General features: G+C 38.1%; 1 protein-coding gene across 7 annotated transcripts in view; it reads right to left on the reverse strand.

Moving 5' to 3' along the window:
• Window positions 1-18,026, reverse strand: part of LOC137295107 (protein numb-like) — a 93,473-nt gene that overhangs the window by 49,660 nt on the left and 25,787 nt on the right. For 2 of the 7 annotated variants that reach the window (XM_067826410.1, XM_067826409.1), the window contains exon 1: window positions 6,040-6,101. The exons of the other annotated variants lie outside the window; for them this stretch is intronic. The gene's annotated coding sequence lies outside the window, so the exon portion shown is untranslated. Of the gene's footprint in view, window positions 1-6,039; window positions 6,102-18,026 lie in introns of those variants that run through there. 7 annotated transcript variants of the gene reach the window in all.

An 18,026-nucleotide genomic window follows, 5' to 3' on the forward strand; every position in this document is an offset into this window, starting at 1 on the left:
CAGTAGTTGAAGGCTTGTATATCAAGGTGAATAAAAGTCAATGTGTTTTGTCTTATAGTTAGTCAAATTATCACCAGGTAGGGTGAGTTGGGCTCAACACTGCTTTTCACTCTAATGTAGATACATGTCACAAGTTTCTGGCACATCTAAGGGATACAACTCTGCAAAACTAATTCTGGTAGCTAAGATAACCAAACCTGCATGAACCCTAAACCAAAAAAACATCAAACAGTTATGCATTTATTGATCAAAATTAAAAGATTCAAAACAATCTGCAAACACTTGCATGAACGAGGAATTCAGTCATATCATAGTGACAAAGTAACTGAAGTGTAGGTCAACTCCAGTCTGGGTGTCCAGTCCTACCAACAAGGGAATCACCATGTCCAATTTGTTCATTACCATGTTTGACCTGCAACCCTAGCTCCTCTTGACCCAATGACTCTGGACTGCAGGCAAAATCAATGTCCTACTTTAATCATAGACTGGTCACATCACAGCCCCTGTACAATTTGACATTTCATTAGACCCTACAGACCTTTGACCCTGGGTAGTTATACTCATCTTCAGCAACATATGTTTCCAGTGCTTGATAAAGCCTGTATGTATGTATCATATGGCAATCTACAAGGAGAGTTCTGACACCTATGAAAGGACCAGATTTTGGAATCAGCCACGAGGAAACTATCATGTTGTCACATCTTATCACAAATTTCAGATTAAAGACATTGACATGCCAATCATTTATGTGTTTGGATATGCCAATCTTTTATGTTTCAAACATTCACACAGAAGGAAATAAGTGCTTCATAAAATGTCAACACAAGAGAATAGCTTGTTTATTCACTAAAACACACTGCCCATGAAAGGCAAATTCTGTGTTGCAGTGTTGAGTACAACGGTGTTTCAACACTAGAATCTGTGTTGCAGTGTTGAATACAACGGTGTTTCCACAGCAGGTGTTGAACTGCTGATGTAGGCGGTACATCAGTGTCAACATTATAACCTGTTCTACCCATGAGCCACACCACACAGTAGTGGGCACTCAGCCACCATCCTCTCGGCTATTACTGTAACAGATTGATTTACCTAATTCAATATTAGAGGCTCAGCAGATTCTCAAGTCTTGAACTCCATGAGATATTAAGTGCTGATGTGTACCCTGGATACTTTTTTGGAGCTGCTGCACATGACAAATGGCTTTTTCTCCAATAAGTCTGCTGGTAATCAATACTGTTATTCAGGGAATAAAATCAAATTCTCAATTTAATTCTTGGTTTTTGATTAAAGTAAGAAACCAATTGTTACTACGAGACAAACTGAACCCTGATTGAAGTAGTACTATACAGTTTTTCCCATGGTGAAGAAACTACATAATGCTTGGAACAAATCTTCCAAGCCCTATCACCTGTATGCTCTGTAAGCAGATTAATTGTTATTAGATAAACTATGCCTTCAGTGAATAAGTTAGTGTTAACACTGAACAGTATTTAAGCCTATTTGCCACATGTCAGCTCACAATGGGAAGAAAGGCCATGATAGTGAATGTCTCAGACATTTGCCATTAAAGTTAAAATTCATAATCATATGTGTGGTAGTTTAATACCTAGACACATTCAGGGTGAAATGAGATTTGAACTCACATTCTTTGATTTCTGGCATCTCAAGAGACAACTATTTACAGCAAGTTCAAGCCAACAAGATAATCGTCACATCATGTCATGTCAATTCACACAACACTATGCAGTCAGTACCTTAGCTAGCAGGATCTTCTTGCAAGGAGTTCAAATACCTAGTTAATCCAATAACACTTCGTTCACTATGATATTCATGGTCATCTCCATATTGTATCAAAGACCCTGGATGACATTCTTCCATATAGAGACTCAGAAGTTGTAAAAAGCAGCTTCACTGATCAAAGGCATTTATAGTTGCCAAATTCCTTCAGTAAGAAATTTCAAATTGAGGTTTAGACAAGGTTACTGTTCTGTTGGTCTTCCTGGTACATAACATCTTGTATTCCAGCTGTGCATTCCTTTGTATGTGATATATCAAAGTAATGCCGGTCTTGTATCAACCACTGCTTGATGCAGTTGTCTTCATTTCCTGGTGTATCTTATATCGTAACACATCATATCACGTCAGGATAAGTTCAGCTGACAAGTTGACGTAAGACACATGAAAAGCTTGTACTGCCTACACCAGGATAAACTATCAACAAAGTGAGGATTATGTATGAGCACTGTTTATCAGTTAAAAAAATTGTATGATTCTTAAAAAGTATAAATTATGAACGGGCAGAAGTTTATGTAAAGAATTGAACTGGATTCATCTATTTAATGAACAAACACATGTTCAAGAGGCCTACAGTATTCCACTTCAAGTATAAAGAATGATCCCCTTTGAATAACAACCCTCAGGGGATTCAGGAGAAAATAGCCTCAGAGTGTGCCTTGTTGCAACAGTCAACTAAACAGGACTGTTTGCCCACGTGGTTACTTGGCCAAGTGCCCAACATCATGATCTGATGAGTGAGTGAGGATTTACACCTTTTTCAGTTGTATCACAGCAATATTCCTGCAATATCATAGTGCATGCACAACACCAGAAATGGGCGTCACACTTTGTACCCATGGGGGAAATCGAACCCTGGTCTTTGGCATGACTAGCTAATGCTTCTACCAATATGCTACCCCACTGCATGTTTTTCAACCAGTGACCATATGATCTCTGCTTTCAGGATAAACTGGATAAAGAATAAAGAGATAAAATTGCACCACACTGTTTATCAGAGTGTTCAAGCACTGGAAATGTGACCTATCTTCAAAAAGGGGCAAGAAGTAATTCTGCACAAACACATAATATATATTTAACGATTTATTTGATGATAGTATTTTATGGAACTGCCAGTTGACTTTTTAAGAAATCAATTTTGATCACATCATGAAGAACTTTTTTGTACTTTGAAACTTGATACCCAGCTAGGAGTTTCATTTCTCCATTTTCCAATTTATATCCATCAATAATTTATTTAGCTGCAAGGTAACCGTCCACAGCTGGGTGGACTGCTGTACCTACAAACTGGTGTTTGTATGTATTTGTGTGACTACTATCTGGTCATATACGGACAGATTTGTGGGTTCTTTTAAATACACAGGTTTGTGTACTGTACACATGATATTACATTATATATGATATAAATGTCACCAATTTGCCTTTAAATGGAATCTGTTTTCCACAGATAATCAAGACTAACTATTCTCTTGTACCCAGTGTCATTTATTTCACACACATTCACGGCTTGAGAATTAAGTTTTGGAAAGGCTGAATACATAATCTTTACTTAGTATAATATCTGATCGTCCCTGACTTAGGTAACACATATAGTGTCATATATCACCCGACAATTTTCATTACTGATATCATAGTGCCATGAACTCTTTGTATACTGGGCATCAGATTTGTCAAACGTGATGAGCTCTCAACAAGACATGGGTGAGTGACAGAGTTTAGTTTTACATCGCTTTTAGTAATATTCCAGCAAAATCACTGGGGGGGGGGGAGTAGGGGCTAGGAGAGACACCAGAAATGGGCTTCACAAATTGTACCCATTTGGGGAATCCCAGGTCTTCAGAAAGAGGAGAGAAACCACTACCTACCTCACCGTCCCTTCCAGAAACAGGAAACTTGAATCTTAAATCACCAAAATACTCTTGCACTAAAACTGGAACTACCGTCTTCATGACTCACCTTCTTCAACCTCAACCCCAACACCTCACCTTCCTCTCACAGCTCACCTTTCCATGACATTAAACTTCCCAATCAAAATACATCAACATGCACTCACACACATACATTCAGATCCACTTTCATACTCCATATTCGCTGCTAATTTAGTCCCGAGAAATAAATCATCTATTTATAGACGTATGACAACAAACCTGGCCATAATGGCCCCCATTTGGGCCACACTTACATGCTGTAGCTGAAGCACAGAATGCTTCCAGCAGAGGTGGGCAAACAACCTCCAACTGCTGACCTATATCAACAAGCTGTTCTGTCAGGTTATCATGGAGGCACCACATGTACAAACTTTAACACATGCCACATAATTATTCAGAGTTTGAGATTATTTTACACAACAGTGTCCCTATAGATAACTCATAATGGGTCCGAGGCTACACACATGTAGATATATAGTCTCTGAACAACAAGGCTCACTACTTACAGCAGCTGTTACATAAACACATCACATGAGGTTTACCACACAGACCATAAACGAAACCGAGGTAAGGGATAATAACCAAAGTTTAATGTTAAAAAGATAATTTCAGTGTTTTAGCACACATTCAGATTTTTCATATCATTCTGCACACAGCCTTGATATGCAGCTTGACTATTTTCTGATATCATACAAGCTTGTCTTCAACCTATCTCCCTTTCTCCTCACATGTAAACAACAATTTACAATACACACAGCCTGAAAACTAACCAGACAATTCAGGGATCCTTCAGTCACCAAGACAGGGACTCAAGAGTATGATGTTTGTAACATTGGTGTCAATAACCCAGCTTAAACAGAATGACAGCTCTTCCCATGTTTTCCATAAGACTTCCTTCCGTTACACCTTGCCTGGTGGGATAACGCTTAGTTGTAAAATTTAAATTTCACATTTAATATTTCCGTTAGCATAATCTTTTGACAGAAACTTCAAAAGATCCCTGAAAAATTCTAAATTTTCTGAAATACATAAAGCTAAGGCATGTGTGCACTGTTTCATTGTCAGTAAGAATGCATGCTTCCTTACCAAGTTGGATTAGATAAACAGAGGTCGTGTCAGTCTAAAAGGTATCAGCTTCAGTACACCATCAATGTACTTTGCACTCTGTGCTCAGGACAAACATGTCCACCAGTTATGTCCTGGAATGAGTATGGTTTTATGCCACATTAAGCAATATTCCAACACCAGATATGGACTTCACATATTGTACACATGCAGGAATCAAACGTATAACAGAAACTATAATTCTGTATTGAAAAGTATTTTGACTGCACTCAACCTAGTACAGACCTTATAGGACCAGCAGGAAGTTAAAATAAGGCTAAATCATTAAACCATTTCATAACAAATTATAACAATTTCTGAGATAAATCTGTCAAATTCCAATTGACAAATCTTTAAAATACCAATAATTAAATACATACATCTGCACAGGCCAATCTATCACATCAATGAATTTCACAGTTTGATAATGCTTAATGTATAATTCACGTGTAACTTACATCATCCAGTGTGACAGGAAGATCTGAATGGTCGATGTGAAATAGCTACGAGAGTGCAATGTACATATGTTATCATATGACACATTCATTATCCCTGGTCAGTCATTAACACTGGTTGTTGAGGATGAATCAATGGAAATGTACAGCATTATAACTTACTGTCACTTACTACTGGGGCCCAGGTCATTAATGTTTCATATTCCATGCTATCAGTCAGTCAGTTTATTAAGCTACACTACAATGTCATCTATGGCATATCAAAATCTCAGAGCAGGATTTCAAACTAAAGAAATAGGTCATAAAATGATTTACACAACAACTACCGATTTGATAAGAACACAATGTGAATCATATCAGGCATGACCAGAAGACGGGAAGTATAACAGACATGAACAGCAGATGTGTAGCATAGCAGACGTGAACTGCGTACTATAGTGATTACAATACATTACAATGAAATATAGTCTTACAGGAAATTACTATTGAAAGGTAAACAGCACAAACCATATAAGGCAATTCTCTATTAAGAACAGAGTTTCATTAGTGAAGTCAAACCTGTTAAATTCAAACTTCAAGGACGACTGGGATTATGTTTAACAAGTAGGACAAACTATGTGAGGTATGTGTCTCTGTGAAAATAGACCTTCCCATGAATGTCCTGAAGATCAAACACTGCAGGATTTACTATTTCCATAAACTCAGCTTGCAACTACTACAAATGTAACTTGATGTAGTGCATCTAGTCTTCAAAATACCTTCATACACCTCCAGGTAACCGAGATGGCAAGAGTATCCAAGAAGCAAAATCACTCAAGCAAAACATTCTCACGATGTTGAGGAGGGAATTCAGTCTGACCTTCACCTTGGGTTTGACAGAATATAGCTGAGGAAAGAGACTGCCAAGCATAAACATGAAAGTCTCGCCACTAGAATATAAATTAGGACATTACATTCTGCTAGACTCTGGTTGGAGGGACAAGTATCTAGGTATACGACATGCATCAACGACTGACTGATGCATGTTGAGAGTGGCTGGGTGTGAAAAGCCCAAAACGTGTCTGAAAACATGTAACTTCATACATAATAACTTGATGTGTACATTTAGTGATTTCTAGGACTTACAGCAGTTATTATTATGGAGGCTTTCTATTTGACAGAATATAGAAACAAGGGAGATGACTCTGCATATTTTTACATGCAAGAGCATAAACAAATAGTCTCCGCTGGGCTTGGAATTTAAGACTGAAAGTAAAGATGTCCTTGAAAATTCAAATCTGGACATTCTAAATTCAAACAAGACCAGAGCTCTAAAACCTGGTTCCAATATTTCATCTTCAACTTCACTCACCTGCTTCACAAACAACTAAAACTGAAAACAACACTGAATACATAAAAAGACAAGACAATGCATATGCATAATCATAATTATGTCAACAGGAAGGCTACACTCCATAACATTCCCATCTTCCTCCATCACCTGTAGGAAGACATCCTGTTCATATCCTTCCTATTTACAAACAACAATCTGACAATGTCACGCATTTTCAACAATATTGCTGTCTATAACATTTACATTAATTCATTCTAACTTAACTTCATAGTGTTATGTTAATAAATAAATTTTTCGGAATAAATAATGAGGTAGCTTCACTGGGGGCCGATAGTCACTATTAATGAGAGAAATGCCATACATATTTTTAAAGAATGGTATCGCAATAGTGTGTCTGATGATATGAAGATCACACACAGACACCTTTACGTTGTTGTTGAGTAAACAAATTTGTAAAAACATCAAAACACTGACATTCTTAGTCTGGGGCAAGACAAAGCATACAAGGGAATTTGACTTTCTTTCCTGCACAGAATACAAGACTGATCGTGATTCTGGTCATTGACTGAGAAAGGAAGTTAATATGGTAATGAAAGTAACTTTTGAAAAGGGAACAATAATAATGTATAGAATAATTATGAGAAATAAGACATGATACAAAAAAAGAGGTTATTATGATAAAGAAACCTGAAAATATGATCAATAGGTTCTACAATGCCCTAAGCCTCTTGTCCACAACAAATCCACAGACCAACTTGCCGTCACCTGCACCAATTACAAGCGACTGCAGCAAGATTTTGTAACCTACCCACTAAGCCTAACTTGTTTAACTGTAATCATACAAGGGATACCGTGTTTAAGTATTGGCATTTATCATTCAGAACTCTGAAAATAGCTCGAGCAGACGGGCGAAATGGTGGCAGCAGTCAGAAATGTCAATGAGGACTCGGGAAAAGTGGTGTGTCTGACGCCTACAGGGAACTTACCAAGAATCCAGCCACCATTATCTTCAACGTTGACAACTGCAAATACACAATTTCTTTGTCGATGTTGCATTAACCTTTGATTATACAAATTAATGACAGACGTAGGTTGGTCTCATAATTTTCTCTTCCACAGGAACAGTGAAGCACATTAGTGTCAGCTTGAAATAGAGAAAGGTTTAGGACTTGAAGTTTAGTCAACAGGGGACAGCTTACAGCAGACTATTCGCCGGTTTGTGACAACTCCATGCCACTAAGTATGGAGTGCTTGATCTACAAAGTACATACATAAACCAAAATATATACATTTTGCAGATTTTCCTGAAAAGGCTCACATGTGATGCAGTTGTCTGACATGCAACGATTTGCTTGAAGGGCTGCATTACTCCATCATGTCCGGCTCCTGTCAAGATCCCATGATTGAGGCTAAAGCTTCAAAACTCTTTAAAATTATGACCCTTGTATTTTATTTCACTGATGGTAAACGTCTACAGGCTGACATTTTGTACTTGCTTCTACCATGATTAAGCCTACACAATGTATAATAACTGGAATACTGTCTATAGCTGTCTACAGCTGTTTAATCAAATGGAAAGTGACCAGAGTGCCGTTGTATAAACAGGGGTTCAAAATTTGTTTTAAAAGCCTCTTGCCACAGAGCATGTGACTTTAAGAAAGTAACTTGACGTGATTTTCCAATTGCTCTGACTTTTATGACATAATCATTATGATGAAATTATGAAAGAATAACTCAACATGGTATTTGGTGTTAACGTTTACTGGACTATTTATCAAAACGTGATAAAATAGCCAAGAAAGATAACCATACTTTATATATTACTTTATATTGTGAAATTTATTACCTACATTCTGTGCAGATATGAAATGAAATCCATGTTTATTTGCAGTTTAAAACCGTAAGCAGAAATTATCTAGCAGCCAAGTAACATGTAAGATACCATTACCCGAAATGGAAACTGATTCGTCCTGGGCATCGGGTGATGGGACATTTTAACCCCTGTACAAAGCGATCTCAGCGCTAAGATTTCTGTAACTTCCATTCCATACAACTGGTGTCGGGGTAATGCTGCTCTGTACAAGAACACCTTGGGCTAAACTCCCCTTGAACAGTATTGCATAGCATTGCACCTGTATTACAGCATTTGATCTTCATGTTGGAAGAAGCCTGAACTATTGCATGTCTGATACATACACTGGTGAAGCACAGGCAGGGTGATGACAAATCATGAAGAATAATTGGATTAGACTGGGATTTGAACCCCAACCACATGTTTCTGACAAGTTACTTGTTACTTCCCATCATGCCCAAGGGAAGCAACTCTGCTTGGCAAATTACACTGCCTTACTTTGACAATACCATCTGTGCCTCCCTCACACTCTGAAGATAATAAAGTCTCAAAGGAATACTATTTTAGTCATATTATGACATGTCTCCTTGATGTGAATAATGAAGCATACCTCTTAAAGTGGGTTTAGATTCAGTTGTGAAAGCCAAGAGACCTCTCTCTAGTCTATCTTCTATCTAATTGTTGCCCCGATTCAGTTACGGTCTAGACAGTCAAATTGTTTCCTGCTGCTTTGAGTCACTAACACGGTAACTAGGAAGTGTTTCCAAAATTGAACAGGATCAATAGATGAGTTCACAGAAAAATTGTGGGCATAAAGACAATTAATGAGACCCTAAACAGCTCCAACTCTTCCAGCCTAATCGATGCCATAACTTTCAATTTCTCTAACCTTGCATGCAATAGTACAAATCAACATTTAACAGACAGCATATCTGAATGTGCTGCCTAAACTGTCACGTTTTAGAAAATTGTGATGTATATTTGCAAAATATGACACAATACATCTCAAACACAAATAAGCCAATGTTTTTATAAGTAACATTTGAAAAGAATAACATGCCCATCAACCAGCCAGTGTCAGCTGTGACAGTACAGTGCTGCCTGTAGCTGACCTAGTTTAGCCCATTAGGTACGTGTATATAGTACACTGGCGCTACCTGACCCTGTATTACAGGGCGCACAATATAAACCAGTCATTCCCCCATTCAATGTTGGTTGTTGTAAATATGGATGGTGCTATATTTTCTTAAACTTCCTTCAGTGGCATTTAGAACCTGGTATGATGAAGAGTAGTTATGAACCACTTGCCCAGTGTCAGTGTTAATGTCTACTCCAAAATCCACTGCAAGAAAGACGAAGTATATGCATAAAAATTGTTATTCTTCATTCATATAAACTGCTGAATTCACAGTTCCAACTGAGAATTCCAATTTAGAATGTAATACATCAACTCTGTTGACCTAAAGGTAAATTGTCCATTGTACATTTTCTACAAGTCCATTCTGCAAAATATTTATTCATTTTTTCATGCACATGCCCAAATGAAGATAAAATATTTCCAAGACACTTTTAACTTTGGGCAGTGTGCATAAGTTAACTGTCTTGTACTCAAAACAGCATGACTGTATCTGACAATAATTCCGGTTTCTTTGTGCAATGTAAAACCGATCTTCATGTGCAGTTGGGTGAGCATTATGGTTTTAAGCAATATTCCAGCTACACCACTGTCTCCCAGATCAACTACAATGACAAAACCATACATACTAAAATGACTAAAACAAAATGCCCATAAATATGAAGGTATTATGACAGCCTTAAAAGATATGCCCTCAGACTGTTGGCTATTTCAGGTTAAGATTGACGCTCATATTGAAAGATCCAAAGCAGGGAGGCTGTCTAAGCTGAAGCTCTCAAAGAAGAAGGTCCTTGCGGCCAGTCAAGCTTTAACGTTCATTAGACCCATATCACCCATGATGTCGCCCAGAGTGGGCCTAATGCAATAGCGACATCACATGCAGCTTAGCCACAAGCCATCTCCAATCTTCTTCAGAAGGAGTCAGCACCTACTGACTGGCCTCAGTAAAGGACTTATCCAGTCTTTGTCTTGGAAAATGGCTCTGGCTGGCCAATCAGTCATGTGCATTCCTCTAGTGGTCATTTCCATCAGCAGCAACTTCGATTAAGCTGAGTTGACGCTTCTATCTCATCCCACACAATAGGTCTAGTCATCGCAAAATTGCCAGAAAAGTAGGAGGTATTTGGGGCAAAAATTTGGAATTTTAAATAATGACACCACATTGTTGTGGTGAATTACCTGTTAACTCCTTATATTTACTTTTCACCATACCAAACCAGAATGGCATGCATTCGAAAGATATTCTGGGGAAAGGTTGAATTTGGAAATCAGATCATTGTCTTAAGTATCTCATTTTCTGAAGCAAATGGAAGATACACCCCTAATAGTTTCCCCAGATTAATTACAAATATAACATCTGATCTTAAGGTAAACAGGTTAAATCATATTCCTGCCAAAGGCTTTTCACAAAATCGTGAAAAATGTTAAATCGGTTTCCACATTTAAAGATCTTCAGCTGAATCATGCAGCTGTTTGTTAATCGTCCCCTATGGTTTAAGAGCAGCCCAGACAGAGCAAGAAGGCTTAGCATTATTATCAATATCATCCTGGTGTCACTGAAACATAAAACATGTTCTATTCCATGTACACACCAGAAAGGTTTTTGGCTCATATCCATTAAATTAATTATCATAATGTACACAGAAACATAGTTCTAAATGTCAACTCTGTAAGAGCTTAAATTATGTAATATTATGCCATTCAGGGAAGGATAAATTAAGCTTCTGTGAACTTTACATGATATATGAGCCCTAAAAACACACAGTGACAACATCTGAAGTTTCAAGCTTCACAAGGTCAAGGTCATGCCTGTCAATGTTTGGAACAATCAGAATGTGCATCAGTCATGATATTGGCAGGAGGAACAGCCTGCCTTGAGATTCCTGCTGGCCATCATCAGTTTAATATCACGATGAATAATGAATAGTGAACTGAGGATGAAGAACAACTGCAGACGTCTATGATATCACGACCATAATATGTGTTGATTCAAGTCTATGAAAGCAAGGATGTATCCATAAGGAATCAAATCTGAGCACTTCTCTAATTTCTGCTCCTTGAGTTTGCGAAATCCAACTCAAATATTTACAGGCCATCAAGATATAACAAGAATATAGCTATGACAACTAGAAGCAACTCACTCACAGACAGGCCAAATTCCTAAAAGCTGAAGTGTCAGAGCCGACATATTCACATTGTCTCACATTCCCTGAACCATTTCTTATCCTTTCTGCCAAAGAGTAGCACCATAGTTTTAAATGAATCAGGTCTAGAATTTAAATAGGTTCAAGCTCACTGATGTTACGGCTTTGAGGAAGTAACTTATACCTTATGTATAAACTAATGCTTAGTCTCTGAATATATAATTTTGGTAGTAACAAATAAACCTATTTAAATTAAAAAGGAGCTGTAAGGAGACCAGAGGTTCAGAGGAAACCTGAGGACATCCAGACTTGCTTCATTTAAGGCTTCAGCATTGCAGAGACAGCTTAGCAGTTGGGAAGATGTGTGGTTCAGGGACTGTGAGACACTAAGGTGTTGAAAGCAATATGCCTCAAAATTTGACAAAATTAAACACTACCAATAATAAAACGTTTAAATTTAAACCAAGTTAAGAATCTTTTTTCCTTTAGGATAAAATATATAGTTTGTGAAGCATGCCATTCTCTCAATTAGTTACAAAGTGAAACATCCGTTTCTAATGTAATCTTATGTAGTTTTTAACAAAATTTCCAAATAATCACAAAACTTCTTTTAATCAGTATATATCAGTTCTCAAAGAAACTCCTGCAATATGTTTTGTTTGAAAGTCTAATGCCATATACTGGTAATAGAGTGCAGTCCTAACATGTGCAACTAACATGGTAAAGAGATGATCTACTGATTTAGTCTTCCAACTCAGATAGAGATGATTGTATTGGTAATTGAAATCTATCACAGTGAAACGAGAAAATATCAAGTCTGGCTCTAGTTGGAGTATCTCACCATCACTGCTACAGCACAATGGCCACACACTTGGGGGTGAACTAGATATGTCAGTTAGAGCCATTAATGTTTGTCAATAACACTGTAATCACCGAAAACATGCGCATTGGGGGCTCGACTAACGGTGAAATATGGTTCTAATAGTCAATACATATGTCCAACTCAATAATGATCGATGTTGGGAAGTGAATAAGTGGTAAATCTGTCTCTATAGAGTATTCCAGCTACATCACTGCACGATAAACGTGAGAGGAGAGCCCAAAGTGAAGGTGTTATGACATTTGAAATTCAAGTGCCATCCAAAAGTAAGTGACTGAGTATGGTTTAACGCTGCTTTTAGCAATATTCCAGCAATATCACGGTAGGAGACATCAGGAATGAGCTTCACATAATGTACCCAATGTGGGAAAATCAAAGCCACATTTTAAGTGTGACTCACCAACCATTCCTCCAAGAGTAACAGTATGAACTTGAAAATCCTGAAAATAATCACGTGAACAAGGATCCAAACCGATCTCAGATTCCATGTGTGTCAAAGGGCCGTAACTCCACAAAGCAAATTATGGTACCTAATATGGTCTGTATCACCAATCCAGTAAAGGTTACTAACACATCAACTCAAGCTATACCACTGAACAATGATGACATCACCAACACCAGTAGATTGATAAACGATTCCGCACATGCACAAAGTGGTCTGTAACTATGAGCTAAGCGCTATCATAGTGTCAAGATAAGGAAAGAAGGTTTAACATGACCTCTCACTGTTTGACATTCCATTTTCAAATTTTATCTTTCTACAATGTCGCTAACATGATTTTGCAAGTGTTACACAAACATAAAATAATGCTACAAAATTGACAGCTAAGCATGTCCTACCAATTAATCATTAGTTATTCATGAAAGGCTCTGATTACAGAAAAACACTTTCCTAATGACTAACAAATACATGCTTTATGATTGTTATCACATACACTGCAATGATATTGTGCTATAAAACAAGTCCCAGATTACCATTAGATGGTGTATATCACATGAAACTTGAATAATTCCATAAGTGCCAAATGACACATCGTGGAAACATCTTTCCTGGAGACCAAACACAACAAAGGTCCTCCTAGATTATACAAGATTGTGTGGCATTAGCATTATCCATCAGAGCCACAAGTGGTTTTGGACCTCCCTCTCACATTTATCAACTGCTGCACAATACCATAATCAAGTCTGGGTTAGATGGGATATTATCAATGCTCTGTCAGATTCCTTACACAGGACCTCTCCCAGTCCTCCCAACCATCACTTAGAACAGCCATTTGATATTCATTCACAAACTAAATGTCAGTTGTGTGAGTATATACTCACAGAAACAAATAAGGGAACATGTGAAAGTACAAGTGTTCCCATATTCTTTCCCAGTTTTGTTTTTTCACATGCTTTGCATAGCTCTGTTGTTGAAAATCTGGAAAGGCATCAAGGAACACCTGTACTTTCATGTGTTCTTTTATTTATTTCCATGACCTTCTTACGTTAAAATAGTGATGTTACCATCAGCTATTTGGGCACAAAATGTTGTTTGTTTACATAAAACGTTTTTGTGAAATTTAACTTGATTTCAGTAATGTTTGAAAAGACGCAATGACATAATCCAACATATTTCAAATGCAACATAAATATTACTAACAAAATTTTCAATGCACACAAGAGAACTACATCTATCACACATGTCTCCATTTACCAGCTTAGTGTCCATGTGTCAGGTACGTTTCCATGTGTAAGGTAAGTACATGACCATGTGTCAGATAAGTGTCAATGTGTCAGGAAAGTATTAGGCATGTCTACATTTGTCGGCAAAGTTTCCATTATTCAGACAAGTGTTCCCTTGCAAACTAAGACACCACGTGTCAGGCAAGTATCAGGTATGTCTAGATTTGTCACCTTAGTCTCCATGTGTCAGGTAAGTATTCACTTGTCAGCTTAGTCTCCATGTGTCAGGTAAGTATCAGTTGTGTCCATGTTTGTCTGCTTAGTCTTCATGTGTCAGGTAAGTATTCACTTGTCAGGTAAGCAAGTGTCCATGTGTCAGGTAAGTATCAGGTGTGTCTATGTTTGTCAGCTAAGTCTATATGTGTCAGGTAAGTGTCCATCTGTCAGGTAAGTCTCCATAATTCAGTAAATGTCCAGGAGTCAGGTATGTCTCCATTTACCAGCTTAGTCTTCATGTGTCAGGTAAGTATTCACTTGTCAGGTAAGCAAGTGTCCATGTGTCAGGTAAGTATCAGGTGTGTCTATGTTTGTCAGCTAAGTCTATATGTGTCAGGTAAGTGTCCATCTGTCAGGTAAGTCTCCATAATTCAGTAAATGTCCAGGAGTCAGGTATGTCTCCATTTACCAGCTTAGTCTCCATGTGTCAGGTAAGTATTCACTTGTCAGGTAAGTGTTCATGTGTCAGGTAAGTATTCACTTGTCAGGTAAGTGTCCATGTGTCAAGGCAGTGTTGGCTCAAGAGAGGGTTTTGGAGTGTTTTGACTCATCAAATTCAGCGAGGGCCCCCCTCTACTATACACCTGCCCACCTATTTAACATTGGACGGGGGTCCAGAAACATTATTTTCATCAATTTGGACCCACTCAAAATTTCACCCAAATCTAAAACTGGTCAGGTAAGTATCAGGTGTGTCCATGTATGTCCACTAGGTCTTCATGCATCAGGTAAGTATTCACTTGTCAGGTAAGTGTCCATATGTTGAGGAAGGTAAGTATCAGGTGTGTCTGTTTGTCAGCTGAGTCTATATGTGACATGTAAGTGTTCATCTGTCAGGTAAGTCTCCGTAATTCGGTAAGTGTCCAGGAGTCAGGTTATGTCTCCATTTACCAGCTGAGTATCCATGTGTCAGGTAAGTCTCAATTTATTAGGTAAGTGTCCTTGTGTCAGGTAAGTGTCCAAGTGTCAGGTAAGTGTCCTTGTGTCAGGTAAGTGTCCTTGTGTCAGGTAAGTGTCCTTGTGTCAGGTAAGTGTCCAAGTGTCAGCCAAGTGTCCAAGTGTCAGGCAAGTCAACATGTATCATTGATCATCTCTAGTTTACCAGGACTTGACAAGAGCAATACAAACACTAACATCAGACTGATATTTCACACTCTTACACTGTGGAACTAGTTAAATGGACATTTGGGGGTAAATATTTAGCTTTGTGACTACCAGCCAGGTATGCCTGGGTCAGACATGGGTCATTCATGTCAAAGGGGCCTAGAGGATTCCAATGCTGAAACTTGAAAGAGGACAAAGCAGTTGACAAGATTTGGGGAGGTACACAGAGAGTGGGGGAGGAGAGATAGGGTCGTGAACATTGGTCAGACTATAGTATATGAGTTGGGAACAGGTGATGAATCTGTTGTGGCAGTGGTTCCTCCAGTGTCCTTTTCTACTTTCCTGGAAACACATTCATCAAAAGAAGGAAGGAATAAACTTAAAGAGTTCAGGAATCTGTAGTTGTGGATCAACATATTTACACAAGGTCATGAACTCTACTTTTAGGCACCTCTGCCAGTGTTCTGATTATATATCTTAACAGCTTTCTTCTCACTAGAATTTCATAGAGTACAACAGTCTTACATTTACCATCTAACAGGATGATACCCAACCGGAAAAGAGAACCGATAATGATGAAAGTGCACAAACCATTTCAACTGATAATGGCTGAAAGGTTAAATATGTCATTACTGAAGATGGTGTTCTACTGGTCTAATGAAGTGAGATCAATGGGCACCCAAGCTGTTGACTACTTGCTCAGACATTCTCCTACCAGGCTTGCTGATTTCGGGACAATAGTTTGTCCAATTCCAATATCATCAAGCCAGGTCTCCTTAATCAGATTCCAAGTAACAGAAACATTATCATCAACTGTCCACAGGATGAGATACTCCTGTTCCTCTGGCACTTGTCAGCTTCTGAGAGAAAGAAGTCAATGTTGAATTATACCACTCACCCTATTCCAGATCTATACTGGCAGCCAATAAACAATCGAGAGAGCTATCCTTAAGATTTGGAAACAAACATTAACCTGATTGTCCGGACATAGTAAAAATTTGGAATGAGTGGTGAAATATTGTTATGGACAACCAGTTTTAAGAGCAACAGATAGCATTGTCACAGAAGATCCATATACAGGAATAGTTGTTGGTTGGTGGTGGCTTTGTTCTTTAAAGCCGCACTTAGCAATATTCCAGGAATTTGTGGTGTTTTGTAAATATTCGAATCTAGACCAGAAATCCAGTGATAAACAGCATGAGCATAATACTACACAACTGGGATACAATGGCTTTTGTCATGCTTTCTTTCAGGAGCATAACTGATAATTATTATTTGTTCATGACATTTTATACGCAGAAAGCCAACTGGAAATTGCTTTATATGACCTGGAACAAACTTGGTTGGATGGTAGGTTTAACCCCACACTCATCAGCAGTACAACTATACGATGGCAGTCTGTAAATAATGACGTCGACACCAGACAATCCAGTGATTAACTGCATAAGATTCAATCTACGCAATTGGGTTACGATGACTTGTGTCTACCAAGTCAGTGAGAGTGACCACCCGATCCTGTTAGTTGCCTCTTACAACAAGCATCGATTAGTGAAAACCAGTTCCAACCTCGATCTTCACAGGTAAAAGGAATCGTAATACTGACCTATGGCACTTAACATTGTGACAACATTGATCTTTCTCAGACATCCTTTACAACACAGGATGCCTTTGTGGCTCTTTCTCAGGACCAAGCACTACAAAAGTCTTCCTCAACCATACAAGATTGTGTGGCATTAACATTATCCAGCAGAGCCACCCATCGGACCTCCCTCTTACAGGCATTTATCAACTGCTATACAATCAAACACTGAAGATTGTGTTATGTGGGATATTATCTGTGTAGTGTTAACTCCAGTCTAATCTACTGGTGGTCAGTGTAGCTATGATTATTAGGGCTGTCATGATGAATCAAACTGTCGATGGACTGCAACTGCTGAGTCTCTGATAGCAATTAATCTATGGTAGAAAAAAATGCTATCAATGCATCGATATAATGACTGACTACCAATAGATTAGTAATTGACTTCTGTTGATAAATGCACAGCATGAAAAAACAAGAAGTACCAAATTCGTTCACACAGACTGAGAGTTTTCCACTCCTGCTACCTCTTAAAGTTGATCTGGGTTTCAATTTTTTTGGTTAGTTAGTAAAACAGGCTGAAATTACTTCAGCTTGTTTTTATGTCACATAAATTACATGAATTCAAATGAGACAATGCATGGAGTAAAAACCTATTGCAAAACCATGTTGCAGTTGCCTATTGCTATCAGAGTATAGTTGTTTCCCCTCAATAGTCAACCCCAACGAAATGGCATATGGAAAAACTTTACTAAATACCAGTGTTATGATGAACTG

This window comes from Haliotis asinina, chromosome 8, assembly GCF_037392515.1.
Source record: "Haliotis asinina isolate JCU_RB_2024 chromosome 8, JCU_Hal_asi_v2, whole genome shotgun sequence".
Lineage (NCBI taxonomy): Eukaryota > Metazoa > Mollusca > Gastropoda > Lepetellida > Haliotidae > Haliotis > Haliotis asinina.